General features: G+C 37.8%; 1 long non-coding RNA gene across 4 annotated transcripts in view; it reads left to right on the forward strand.

Annotated features, from left to right (window-relative positions):
- Nucleotides 1-14,652, forward strand: part of LOC145512748 (uncharacterized) — a 630,718-nt gene that overhangs the window by 433,476 nt on the left and 182,590 nt on the right. Inside the window, exon 7 of one of the 4 annotated variants that reach the window (XR_014058749.1) lies at nucleotides 13,438-13,594. The exons of the other annotated variants lie outside the window; for them this stretch is intronic. This is a non-coding gene — a long non-coding RNA (uncharacterized LOC145512748). Of the gene's footprint in view, nucleotides 1-13,437; nucleotides 13,595-14,652 lie in introns of those variants that run through there. 4 annotated transcript variants of the gene reach the window in all.

The following is a 14,652-nucleotide window of genomic DNA, read 5'->3' on the forward strand; positions in this document are numbered from 1 at the left end:
TTTGGATATAACATATGTTGATTTGCTACATTTCCTAAGTAATTGAATCCTTTCATAGGCAATACTTGTTTCTCCTTTCCTTCAAATTTTCCCAATTTCCCAATAGAAATTTTAGATTAGTATTTCTGAAAGGACAATTGGGACTGCATTTTTTAAGCAAGCTTCCAAAGTGACTCTTACACAGCCTGAAGTTTGAAAGTCATCTATGATTCTATCCGATCCCAGTGAGAGGATCACAGCAGGTCATTCTAGCCTCTGGATTAACAGTGGAATCTGCCTTTCATTTTAGTAGTTCCTGCCGTGTTGTGTCCATGACCCTTAATGCTTGTTTCCTGATTGTCAGATCTAATGGCTCTAGTGCCAGAGAGAATTTCCCTAGGTTGAGTTCATGCTATACTTAGAACAAGAAACTTATTGAGTTCCCCAATATCACTCCAAGCAAGATTCATGTCTGTTATTTATACCTGTACTAGTCAGGGTTCATGTCCGTAAGCATCAGAAATGACTGTTTATATTGAGCCCAAAGGGAATTTTCTGATTATCTAGAAAGCTCTGGGGGCTACCAAATCAGTAGGGACCTGGAGGATCAGTTGGAAAAGCAGAAAAGAAGAGAGGGAATTCTGGAGGACTGGAAACTGAGAACTGAGGCAAAGATTCTGAAGCAGGAATGGGCTGGCATTTCTCAATGTATTCCTTTAAATTCACCTCCCAGAAAAGGGTATCAGATCTGCTGAGCCTGAATCAGGTATGTCTCCTTGACTGTGCTGAGGCAGGAAGGGGATGGTCTGGATTCCTTGGCTCTTGGAGAAAGCAGTGGACACCAACTCCCAGCACAACTGCACACATGGAAAGGGCTGTTCTCTCAAAGGGAGGCTCAAATGGGGTCGGAGGCAGAGAAGAAATAAATGACAAAATAATATATTCCCATGCCTACCTGGAAGGCAGCCTCCTCCTTGCAGGTGACCACACATCTTATTTTGATTCTGGCACCACAATCTATGCTCTTCTCCTCTGTGTTTAAGAAATGGGTGGCTATAGGGAAATATTGTTATGATGAATATATGGCCTCTTAACACAAAGAAAAATATACCCACAAAGGCTCGCGCTCTCTTTTTCTGCATAGTAGCCAGGTGCTTTTATGTGCTATGAGAAATAATAATGAAACTAAGGAAGCTGAAACTGTCAGAAGTGTGGAATGGTGTAAGGAAAACACATTTGTTTGTTTTCTCTACTAACTGACTTCTACACACCTGGGGTCACATCATTCATTCATTCACTTGGTATATCTTAGGAGCATGTTGTTGTTGAAGATTGTCCTGCAGACTTGAAGTAGCAGTTACTATATGCAGTTTTTTACTTATCACTCCTTTCCTGGAAGGCTATTCCTGAGCTCTAGATTTTGCTTGAGTTTGACCAGCCTCTATCAGCTTGTAAAAGTCTCACTTAATTATTCATTTGTAACTTTGGAAAAACTATCTTAATCATTCTACTGGGATTCATTCAACCAAATAGTGTCCTTTGGTAGAGAAGGGTATTTACATTGCTGTTGTTAGTTTCCTCTAACTGTAGGAATCAACTTGACGTGGCCAGTGGGGCTGGTGGACAGACAGGAAGGAAATATGTCCTCATATATAGGTAAATACATCAAGAGAGAAAACAATCAGAAATATGCAAATACTTATGAAGATAACACATTAAAATGTTCCTATAATTCTGACTCGGATACATACTAGAAATAATAGGGTGTGCATTATAAATATTTTGGAGTAAAAATTAATAATCAGCTTAAAGTATTTGGAAAAAAATGATGTTGTTACAGCAAAAGAAACTGAAGCAGCAGAAAAAATTTTGATGTGGAGTTGATGGCATAGTAGGTAGCATCTCTACTAAACCAGGGATAGCATCAGTAAAAGAAATCCATGCAGAATTCTAATGGTCGACTCTTAAGGGCACACTTACATACATCTTTGAATATGGGGTACAGCAGGCCACCTTTTGAACTTCATTACCTCTTACTCTCCTAAATTGAAGGCATATTTGAAATGCTAAGCAACTTACCCTGTATATCGCGGACTACTGTCTTGCTCAAACTATAGGTGCCAAAAATATTGACACATGACTCAATCAATGTAAACAACCTGTTACTTTCTGATTGACATGTGACTCTTGCTTAGTTAAAAATTTCCCTCCAAATCATTCTAACGATTATTCTCCTGACTCCTCATGTATGAGAGGGAAGGTAGTCAAAATCCCATTTTTACTTTTCCAAGTCAAATTAGCAAATTTATGCTAGATTTTTTAAAAAATTGCTATATTGTTTATATCTCTTCTCAAGGGAGAAAAAAACCTTCAAGGGCTGCCATGCCTTCCTCTCATGGTGTAGCTGGGAAATGTCCAACTCAGCTGTTAATGCATGGAATAAATGGACAGTCTTGCTAACTCCTATTATCATCATTGTGTCTAGAGTCTAGGTCAGTTTGAATCTAAAATGTCCTCCTTTGCATTGATGGTACTTTAAATATCCCAACAGTATCTGCATTTATATAATGCCCATCTGTACAATATCAAATCATCTTGACAAATGTTCTGTATTTCTATCTTTGTGTGGGTATGGCTAAGAAAACTGCGAAGTTAAACAAGAACTTTTGGGGGTTATATACATGTCTAAAATTTGCAGTCTTCACTGAGAGTAAAAGGGTCGCATACTTAGACAAAAAAATGGGCAAAAATGAATTCAACTAGATCAGAAATGATTAGTCAGCTCCATTTTATTTTCTTCCACACTATTTTACATCACTTACTTTAAATCAAGAGACTAGAAAAAATGGACTTCTATTTAATGAGATTTGATTTATTCAACCTTGTGTTATTACTGAAAATAGGATACCTTGTTAGTTGGAAAATATACTTAATGCATTGTTTTGAATAAATTATCACTTGATGAATACAGAATTATAATACTGATATTACTTTACACTTGCACAGAATGTTGGCAGCTTACACAGTACATTCATATGCATCCCTTTCCTTGATCCTCATAAATCCCCAGGTATTATTGTTCATATTTTAAAGGTAGGATCTGAAAACTCAGAGAAGTCTAAGTGACAACTAGTAAGTGAAAAGCAAGGATTCAGTCTTTGGTTTTCTGCTTCCAAACCCTTTTCAGTAGTCACTTTTACCAAAAATAACCAAACAGAAGGATGGACCTTATTATCTCCTGCCTGCGCTATTTCAATGGCCTCTTATCCACTATCCCTAGAAGCATCCTCATACTATTCTTGATCTTCCCAGAAGCAATTTAAATCAGTGTTCTTTCCTAACAAATTGGAGCTCCTTTGCCTAGAAGATAAATTTTGAGCTCTTACTTTGTCATCTAGTGTCCTTCACAATCAGACTTAAATTTGGCCTCAACTTAGTTCTTTAGTCCCTTTCCCCAACTTAGTTCTTCAACCACACGGCCTATGTTCCAGTCATAGCAACTTCAAGATTTCCTTAACACAGTCTGCTGTTCCACAGCTTGTATTTTTGTACCTGTTGTTTCTTTTCCTTAGAATGCCTTTCCTTTATCCTCTGCCTAGTAAATTTTTACTTTTGACCTGAGAATCAACCCAAAGATTACCTCTTAGATGAAGCCTTTCCTCCCTTTTTAGGACTCATATACCTTTTATTACTGTTAATACAACAAGAGTTGATATCATGTGAATGAGCTTCTGAAGGGTACAGACCATGTCCTGTTGATCTTTGTATGCCCTCCCCACCAACCAGGACCTAGCACAGTATCTGGTATTCAATAACTATTTATGAAATTAATTACTTCCAAGTATATATCCAAAAGAACAGAAAGCTGAGTCTTAAAGAGATATGTGCATACCTATGTTCTTAGCAGTGTTATTCACAATAGCCAAAAGGTGGAAGTAACCAAAAGTATATCAACAGATAAGGTGGGTAAACAAAATGTAGTATACACCCACAGTGGAACATTCAGTTCAGTTCAGTCGCTCAGTCGTGTCCAACTCTTTCCGACCCCATGAACTGCAGCACGCCAGGCCTCCCTGTTGGATCTCCTTGCTGTCCAAGGGACTCTCAAGATTCTTCTCCAACACCACAATTCAAAAGCATCAATTCTTCAGCACTCAGCTTTCTTTCTAGTCCAACTCTCACATCCATACATGACCACTGGAAAAACCATAGCCTTGACTAGACGGACCTTTGTTGGCAGAGTAATGTCTCTGCTTTTTAATATGCTGTCTAGGTTGGTCATAACTTTCCTTCCAAGGAGTAAGCGTCTTTTAATTTCATGGCTGCAATCACCATCTCCAGTGATTTCGGAGCCCAAAAAAATAAAATCAGCCACTGTTGCCACTGTTTCCCCATCTATTTGCCATGAAGTGATGGGACCGGATGCCATGATCCTAGTTTTCTGAACGTTGAGCTTTAAGCCAACTTTTTCACTCTCCTCTTTCACTTTCATCAAGAGGCTCTTTAGTTCTTCAATTTCTGCCATAAGGGTGGTGTCATCTGCATATCTGAGGTTATTGATATTTCTCCTGGCAATCTTGATTCCAGCTTGTGCTTCCTCCAGCCCAGCGTTTCTCATGATATACTCTGCATATAAGTTAAATAATCAGGGTGACAAAATACAGCCTTGACGTATTCGTTTTCCTATTTGTTATTCCATGTCCAGTTCTAACTGTTGTTTCCTGACCTGCATACAGGTTTTTCAAGAGGCAGATCAGGTGGTCTGGTATTCCCATTTCTTTCAGAATTTTCCACAGTTTATTGTGATCCACACAGTCAAAGGCTTTGGCATAGTCAATAAAGCAGAAATAGATGTTTTTCTAGAACTCTTTTGCTTTTTTCATGATCCAGCAGATGTTGGCAATTTGATCTCTGGTTCCTCTGCCTTTTCTAAAACCAGCTTGAACGTCTGAAAGTTCATGGTACACGTATCGATGAATATTCAGCCTTAAAAATGGAAGCTTTTCACATAATCTACAGCATGAATGAAACTTGAGGATGTTATACTAAGTGAAATAACCCAGTCACAAAAAGACAAATACTGTATAATCCCACTTATATGAGGTACCTAGAGTAGTCCAACTCATAGAAATAGAAAGTATAATGGTGATAGCCAAGAACTTGGAGAAGAGAGAAATAAGGAGTTGTTATGGGTATAGAATTTCAGTTTTTAGGCAAAAAAGATCTGAATAGTAGTTGTACAACAAGGTGAATGTATTTAATGCTTCTGAACTCTACACTTAAAAATGGTTAAATTTTGTTTCACGTATTCACTGCAGTTTTTAAAAATTAAGTAAAAATCATTTTTAAGTAATATTTCCTTCCTCATTAAAGAAATGAATGAAATAAAGAAATTATTTTTAATATTGCCATATATCTATGTGGTATAGAGAAGAAAATAAGATGGAGCAAAACCCATAGATATATAAGAAGAGCTGGCTTTCTAATTGGAGAGATAGAAATCAGACAGATAATGTGCTGATATCACGTCAAAATAATAAATTCCCCCAAATTCCCCAGTAGTAAAATCACTACTGGAGTCCTGAGGTAAGGTTGAGTAGAAGAGATTGGAGTTAAAAAGATTGATGGCAGAGCTCTTCAAGGAGGAAGTGAATGTGTAGCCTGGTTTTGAAGATTTAGTTGAGCAAGTGTTGACAAAACAGCAAGCAATGGGTCTGGAAAGATATTGAAGAGGGACAGGGATGAGCTATTTATCTAGGGATATACTTGCTTTACAGAAAGTACCTTACTAAATTCTACAACAGCTATATCAAGTAAGAACTACTTATAATCTCTTTTATTTGAGTAAACTGCGGCACAGATAGGTTAGGTAACTTATCCAAAGACAATGTATAATAAACAGTAGAGGAAGGTTTTAAACCCACATCACCTGGCAGCAACACCTTTGTAATTACTCTCCCTTGGTGGCTCAGATGATAAAGAATCTGCCTGCAGGATACCTGGGCTCAATCCCTGGGTCAGGAAGATCCCCTGGAGAAGCGAATGGCTACCCACTCCAGTATTCTTGCCTGGAGAATTCCATGGACAGAGGAATGGAAGAGGAGCCTGGCGGGCCACAGTTCACGGGGTTGCAAAGAGTCAGACACGACTGAGTGACTAACACTTTTTTTTTCCACATGCTGTTCTCTCTAGTCAGTTCTGTTATGAAGTGATCTTCAGTATCTCATGTCTATATCCTCTTCAAAGGTCCTATGGTTTATTGATGATTTTCAAAAATGAAACACATTTCTATAGGAGAGCTTGGAATCCAGCTGATTGAATGTTTACAGGTAGCTTGATGCAATAAAATAATTTAATAGCTATATGAGATATTCAGCTTAGAGAAAAAAAAAATATTTGACTATATTTTGTCCATCCATTTGACATAAAGATTGAGGTTAGGGAATCTGCTTCTCTGGAAATTAGTCTCTAGCATCATGCTATAGTACTCCACCTCTATAGTTCCATTGCTGTTCTTCATATAGTACTCTTTTGTGGTTTATTATTTCATGAAATTTCCTTTGCCTATTTCAACTGTATCAGGCTACAGACTGTCATCAACATGTCTGACTTTCCCCAGAATTTACATTTCTTTCTCTTTTTTTCCATGATTCCAGCAGATGTGTTACATTATTTTCAAATGAAAATCAAATATGATTAATAGGGGCTGGGGGTATATGTGATGGTAGGAGTGGTCAGAAAAAGTCAATTCTTCCATATTAAATAATATATATTAATATGAAATATAGGAAAAGAAACATCAAGGTTTGAATGCTGCTTACAGGAAAGACTGTATTAATCTACATTAAATTATCTAGAATCAAATAGTGCAAAGAACAAAGTGGTGATTATTTAATCTTCATTCTGACACAAACTGGCAAGCTGGGAAGTACTTTACCATATTAAGAATTCTTTATTTTTGTTTGTTTTAACATAAAAAAGGGAAAAGAAAACATATAACTCAGTAAGGTTTTGTTAGATATTTGAAAACTATATTTAAAGATCATAAGAACTTCAATAAAAAGTGAGAGAAAAGTGCACCTTTTACCAGATTTCAAACTTAAAGGAATATTTTACTAAGTAAGCATCACTAATTAGAAAATTTCTATTGGAATTAGATCAGAGGAGACATGAAAACAAGGAGAAAACTGGGGGAAAACCTCCAAAATCCTTTTGGACAGCAGACCAATGACAAAATATTTCACCTCATTAAACATAAATGAATTAGAGATATGTGGGTTGTGTTTTCCCCAAAATGGGCAGGGGCTTAAAATGTAAGGGAAAATAACTTTTGCAAAATCCTATATAGTATTTTGCTGAACCTGAACCATATTTGCCAAAAGTTTACTTTTGTGGCTAAGTTTGGAAAAGAATACAGAGGTACAAAAAGAAAGCATTGATTTGCATACATGTATGTGTTTTCAGCTTAAAATATTATAAAATCAATGACAATTTTAGATTCTTCTACGAATAGACAGATTCATGCCAAAAGTAATGAATAGCTTTATTGTCTTCTGATTCCATGTCTGGGTGTGCCAGAAAATTTCAAATTTTGCCTTATAAAATGTAAAGCCCTGATGTAAACCTGAGAGGTAATATGTTTCAGGAAACACTCTCCCTAACAAAATCTAAATTTCAGATCTCTGCCTTCAATTCTGATCTGCCTACCAGTTGTAGCACGTGTGTCAGTTTCACAGGGTCAGCAAAAGCAAGTAGGCTGATGAGTTGTATGTGTATAATTGGTGGGCTGCAAACTGCTCTATGAAGATTATTGCAGCTGCCCTGACTTGGATTCCCATATACTGTAAGTTTATATTAGGACAATATTGTTATTTTGACAATTTGTTAATTTAATTTATTTTAAACAGCAGTCAAACTTTATCCTTATTTTTTTGGTCTTTATTTAGGCTATTAAATGTGAACTAGAGATAACTGAATTTTAAACAAACAATGGCAAACCAGTGGGAAATCTTTGATCATCTTGAGCTATGTCTGTAAACACAATGGCAACTGGTTAAGTTGGGCTGTGGGAAGTGAACAGGGAGGAACAAGCATACTGGTTATTTGGTATCAGGTATGTTTCCTTAATCAGTGGGCCCTCTTCTCATATATCACCTACCTTCTCCCTCTTGAACATACACATATATACATATATCAGGAAAACAAACTTCAAAACATTTCATCTTTTAATAACATTGTCATCATGAATACTACTTCAGGTAAGATATCTTAGAAGAGTAAATAAAATTTCCTCATGTCTACAATATTTTATCATTCTATTCGTTGTGCCACCATCAATGTAATTATTATTCCTCAAGAATGGTAAAGCAATTTTCTAACGTTTCCTTGGAATTCCAAGATTGAAAGCTCTAGAGACGTATCTTACAATTTCACCTTTGAAACTTAAACAAAAACAGTAATAAAACAAATCACAAAATCAATAACAAAACCAAAGGACATTCGTCAAAGTTTAAAGTTGCATTGCCAACTCATAATTTTCAGTCATACCTTAGGATGGATGGAAATTCTGCAAGAGAATGCTTCAGCTATGGATGAGTAAGTTAGGCTATTTATGTTAATGAGCCCAGAAAAATATAGAAATATTTTAAAAGTCCTTTCCTTTTCATCTTTCTTCTCATTTCCTTATGTACTTTGTTTGTGTTAGTCACTCAGTTGTGTCTGACTCTTTGCGACCCCATGGACTGTAGCTTGCCAGGCTCCTCTGTCCATGGAACTCTCTAGGCAAGAATACTGGAGCAGGTTGCCATTCTCTTCTCCAGTGGATTCTCCCAACCCAGAGATCAAACCCAGGTCTCCTGCACTGCAGGCAGATTCTTTACCATCTGCTGCTGCTAAGTCACTTTAGTCGTGTCCAACTCTGTGCGACCCCATAGACGGCAGCCCATCAGGCTCCGCCTTCCCTGGGATTCAGACAAGAACACTGGAGTGGGTTGCCATTTCCTTCTCCAGTGCATGAAAGGGAAAAGTTAAAGTGAAGTTGCTCAGTTGTGTCCGACTCTTAGCGACCCCATGGACTATAGCCTACCAGGCTCCTCCATCCATGGGATTTTCCAGGCAAGAGTACTGGAGTGGGGTGCCATTGCTTTACCATCTGAGCCACTGGGAAAGCCTTTATGTGCTTTAAGAAGTAACAAAGACATACCTACCATTTTGACTGTGTAAATAAATAAATAAGAACTTCTGTATCTGCTAAATGCAACCAGTCCCTGCTTCACCTATATCCGACTCACCTGACTGACCTTACATGCTTGTCCCAGGCCCCAGCTAATGATTGTTCTAACTTTATCCACTTGATAACTTATCAAAGTGTCCACGAGGGGTGTGCTCCTCTGCTGGTTACCCTGGTAACTGATGAGGCAGCCTGCCATCAACTCCTTCTTTAACTGGTAACTTCCCTCTGCCCCTGGAGGGAAGCCTCCTGCCATGTCCTGCCCTGCCATCAGCTGCACACAGTGGGGTGTTGCTCCAGGACCTTGCTTCTGACATGTAAGAGCCCCCATCCATTAAACCATTGATGTCTCTGTTGCTGGGAAAAAAAGAACTTCTGAGGATGAAATCTATCAGTTCTAATATGTTTTAACAATCCATTTTTACACTATTTCAGGTATTGTGCAGTTGCGCAGTTGTGTCTAACTCTTTGCGACCCCATGGACTGCAGCACGCCAGGTTTCCCTGCCCTTCACTATTTCCCAGAGTTTGCTCAAATTCATGTCCATCGAGTCGGTGATGCCATCCAACCATCTCATCCTCTGCACCCTCTTCTCCTCCTGCCCTCAGTCTTTCCCAGGATCAGGGTCTTTCCCAATGAGTCAGCTCTTTGCATCAGGTGGTGACAGTATTGGAGCTTCAGCTTCAGCATCAGTCCTTCCACTGAATATTCAGGGTTGATTTCCTTTAAGATTGACTGGTTTGATCTCTTTACTGTCCAAGGGACTCTTGAGAGTCTTCTCCAGCACCACATTTCAAAAGCATCAATTATTGGTTTGTAATATTTATTCATAGGTCAAATGAAGCAACTAATTAATCATACACTGATACAAAGCTAGGCTGTGGTTCAACCAGGTGAGCTTGCTTGGGGAATACATGAAATCAGGTGCATGTAGGTCACTTCTAGAATACCAGTGAAGATGGTATAATAGTCAGTGACTGGAAATGTAGGATAAGTAGAAGTCAAGTTTAATATAGAATGTTACAAAAAAATGTCTATAATTTTTGTAGTTCAGAAAAAGAGCCGAGGATAGTGTGTCAGTCAGGAAAACAGTAAGCACTCCAGCTAAGAGAAATTTTAATACAGGGAAATGCTGCAAAGCCAAAAACATGACAGTGTGGTAACCCAGATAATTAGCCATAGAAAAAGGCCACTCTTACCACTAGGTTGGAAGGTTAAAGGGAAAAGACATTCTTAGTGCCAGGCTCTGGGGCCACATTCAGAAGCAGAAATCACTTTAGGTGTGCCTGATGGTAGTTGAAACCAGTAAGACAGGAATGTCTGCCCTGATTTGGAACAGAGGTCCAGTTGCTATCATAGATGTCACCTAAGGGAAAGAAGAGAGTGAGAGAGACAGAGACAGAAAAATTCATTGAGTTTTTTTTTTTTTTTTCTTTTATGCACCCTCCAAATTCCTTTTGGTGTCTCCTATCAGCTGAACCTGGTTAGAGGTTGGTGAGACAGAAAAGTAATTCCCTGTGATAAAGTAGGAGAGGGAGTGGATCTGTGGGCGAACAGGCAGATGATGTCTCAAACAGGTAAATTATGAACATAACGGGATTAGAATGTAAGAAGAACTCAGTAACCCAGATACATGGTCTGATTATTCAGATCGGTAGTTCCATTGTGTATGAAACTTTCATTGGTCATATATCTACAAGTTAACTGTATGTACCTTAGTTTTTTCAAGACATTGCCTGGGTCCTGAATGGGTGTTTTAGATATTCAATGTGTGGTTTCTTTCTACAAAGGTGTGAATCACTTCTATGCAGTTTTCCTCTGTGGTTCTAGGTAGTTTCTCAAGAGCAATTATTAGATATCAGGTTCTCTTCAGTAAAGTATTTAGGGAATTGGATTAGGGTTGACAGAAATCTAGTCAGTGAAGTCATTTTACTCTTTTCAACCAAAATAAACTTTTATTTATATGTTATGAACTAAGTTGGAGTACATATTAAAATATGTATTAATATGAGTTAAAATATTCATTTTGATTCTTCCTCTTCCATTAGCAAATATTGTTTAAATTGATGACTAATAATCTATTTTTACAAATCTTTGAATTTGTGTTCTTCAGATGTTGAATGACAGTTCTTCTTAAATTGTTGTTTCTTCAAGCATTAGACATATTTTAATCTACTGAGTCATCATCTTTGAGAAAAGGCATTAGAGAGACTATCTAGGTAGTTCTTGTTTAACCTAAGAAACTCTGGCTGAATTAACCTTTCTTGTTACTGTCACCTCCTAATAGATTAATTACATGTAATCAATTATCACATATGTTACAGAACAGAACCACGATGCTATTTCCCCTTGTGTATTATGTCTCTGTGCAGAATGGGAGTGACCTAAAGGATTATTGTGCTTGTGTGAAAGGGCAATGGGATCAACTTTATACCTTTTTACACTTATCTCTACTGTATTTTTTAAAGATATTAAAATAAATATTACCACATCTCAGTTAGGTAAATAGGATAGACTTTTCACCCTCTGCCTGTGGTCTTTCATTCTTCCTTCTGTGAAAGTCTTGGATATGATTCTCATACTTTTTAAGTAAATAAGGAATTTCAATGATGCCATCAATCACCATGATTGGGAATGATACATTGTTTCACTTGGCACTTTCAACAGTAAGTTTCAGAAAACTTAACTTAAATGGCTTATACAAAGATATCGTTATCTTCATTACTTAACAATAAGTCCAGTATAATTGTTTTGGGAGTTGGTCGACTCAGGGGCTCAATGAAATTATCATATTTCTCTGCCATTCTCAGAATGTTAGTGTTCATCCTTAAGATAACTTCCTGCATTCCAAAGCACTTTCAAGCTTGCAAGCTCAAACAGTAATGGTCTCACATTTCACTGGACAGAATGGCATCCCATGCCTATCTCTAAAATAACTATAAAAATAGGAATGGAATATATATGACTAATTTCCACTAAAGTTGATATGCATCTTTGTACTAGGACTTATCCTTCTTTGAAGGACACAGCCACCAATACTTGAACAAAACCAAGAGCTTGTTAGTAGTGTTTGTAGTATTAGTAGTAGTAGTTTTAGTAATAGTGTGGCAATAGTAATAACCCTTATATAACCCTTGGCATTTAAAATGTGCTGATCAAACCAGTCAATCCTAACGGAAATCAACCCTGAATATTCATTGGAAGAATTGATGCTGAAGCTGAAGATCCAATACTTTGGCCACTTGATGCAAAGAGATGACCGACTCATTAAAAAAGACCCTAAGGCTGGGAAAGATTGAAGGCAGGAGGGGAAGGGGATGACAGATGAAGAGATGTTTGGATGGCACCACCAACTCAATGGATATGAGTTTGAGTAAGCTCCAAGAGATGATGAAGTTCAGGGAAGCCTGGCGTGCTACAGTCCATGGGGTCACAAAGAGTCACACACAACTGAGTGACTGAACAACAACAAGGCACTTTTCCACTAACTGTAGTATATTAACTTATTTAATGACAACAACAAGGATATGAGGAGTTAGCACTATTATCTATGATTTATAGAGTTGTTAAATAAATTAAGGCCATACAGTTAGTTAGTGGTGACACCAGGATTATAAACCAAGTGGTCTGGCCTCAGAGTGGTACTTTAAAAATTAATACTAGGCTTCCTCTGTGGAAGGGTGTGTGTGTGAGGGAAGGAGGCATATGGCTATTAGGTAGACAACCAATAACTTCTGTCATAGTGAGCAGAGGCTGGCACTGAGTAGGCACTTAAAATATTTTCAAATATGCAAAAAAAATCATGACTGAGCATACAACTAAACCCTTTGATAGTCTCTAAATACAATGTCATGTATCTACATAGTCACTCGATGAATGTTTGGTTGATAGTATACAGTTGTATCTCTGTACAACTTAAGTAGAAAAGTTGGAATATACTGCAAACTTTTTTCCATCTAATACACCAAGGTAAATAGGGACAGTTTTCAGAGAGGGGGCAATTTTTCATAACTGGAGTGAAATAGATTGATATCAGGAGTTTTACTTGGGAAGCCCCAAAAGTCCAGGAACTGGTTGTTATTGATAAAAATATAATTTGGTCCTATTGTTTAAACTTGTCACTATGCAAAAAAAAAAAAAGAAAAAAGTAGCAAGACTTATATCCTCTGCTAAGATCCTCTGGGAACTCTATCCAGAAGATGTCTGACAATTTCACATTTGCTTTCCAGCCTTTGCTTGGGTTTCCCAGTGAAGAGAACAGATCTCATTCATCACAGCTTCAAGTTCCCAGAGCACCTGCATAGAGCAAAGAATGTGTCTACATGCTGCTCACATATTTCTTGAATGCAGACAGACTATGAACTGGCTTGGTCCTCTTTTACATGCTATTTGGCTCAGCTTTCATGTATGTTTTGGCAGAGATATACATTATCTCATTTAATATTAAGTAGGAATTCACATGAGTTTCCCAGACGGCGCTAGTGGTAAAGAACCTGTCTGCCAGTGCAGAAGACACAAGAGATGGAGGTTCAATCCCTGGGTCAGGAAGAGGAGCCTGGCAGGCTACAGTCCATGGGGTCACAAAGAGTTGGAAATGACTGAGCACACGCAGCAGCAGGAATTCACATGCAGCCATCCACAGCCATAGACTTGGGTCTCTCCTGTTCCTGTGGTTGTTCAGTTGCTAAGTCATGTCTGATTAGCAGGTTCCTCTGTCCATGAGATTCTCCAGGTGAGAATACTGGAGTGGGTTGCCATTTCCTTCTCCAGGAGATCTTTCCAACCCACGGATCAAGCCCACATTTCCTGCATCAGCAGGCAGATTCTTTACCATTGAGCCACAAGGGAAGCCCACATCCAGTTTCTACTTGAAGATAATCAATGAATGAAAATGTGGATTTATAAACCAATATTAAGAAGTGATTATTCTGATTCAAGACAAATAAACTTCCTGGGTCTCCCATATTGCAGGCAGATTCTTTACTATCTCAGCCACTAGGGAAGCCCTCTACCTCTGTTAGAAGACCAGAGATTATTTCCTGAAGTTTAGGTTAGAATGAAAAACATAAAAAAGAAAAAAAACAACTTAGAAGTTTGTCTGTTATAGAAAGTCACTAGGTAATGCCTTCCTAGGACTATAGAGACAAATGAATAATCTAACAATCAATACCATCAATAACTTTCTCTTCAGTATTTAATGTCAACTATGTATTCCCAGAAAAGCAACCCTGCTCCAAATGTGTTCTTTTAATTTATAAGCAGTTCACTCATCACATCATTCCCTCTGACCCACAGCAGGCAAGTGACCATTAAGTTCAATTATTCACTAATTATTAAAAATGAGAAGACCTCTCATAGATCATGCAACTCTGAATTGTTTTTACTAATACAAAGATATAAGGCCTAGGTACTATGCCAGGGCTACAGAACTAACAAAGTGTATA

Source organism: Giraffa tippelskirchi, chromosome 7 (assembly GCF_054371585.1).
Source record: "Giraffa tippelskirchi isolate mGirTip1 chromosome 7, T2T-mGirTip1v1.2.pri, whole genome shotgun sequence".
In the NCBI taxonomy this organism is placed as follows: Eukaryota; Metazoa; Chordata; class Mammalia; order Artiodactyla; family Giraffidae; genus Giraffa; species Giraffa tippelskirchi.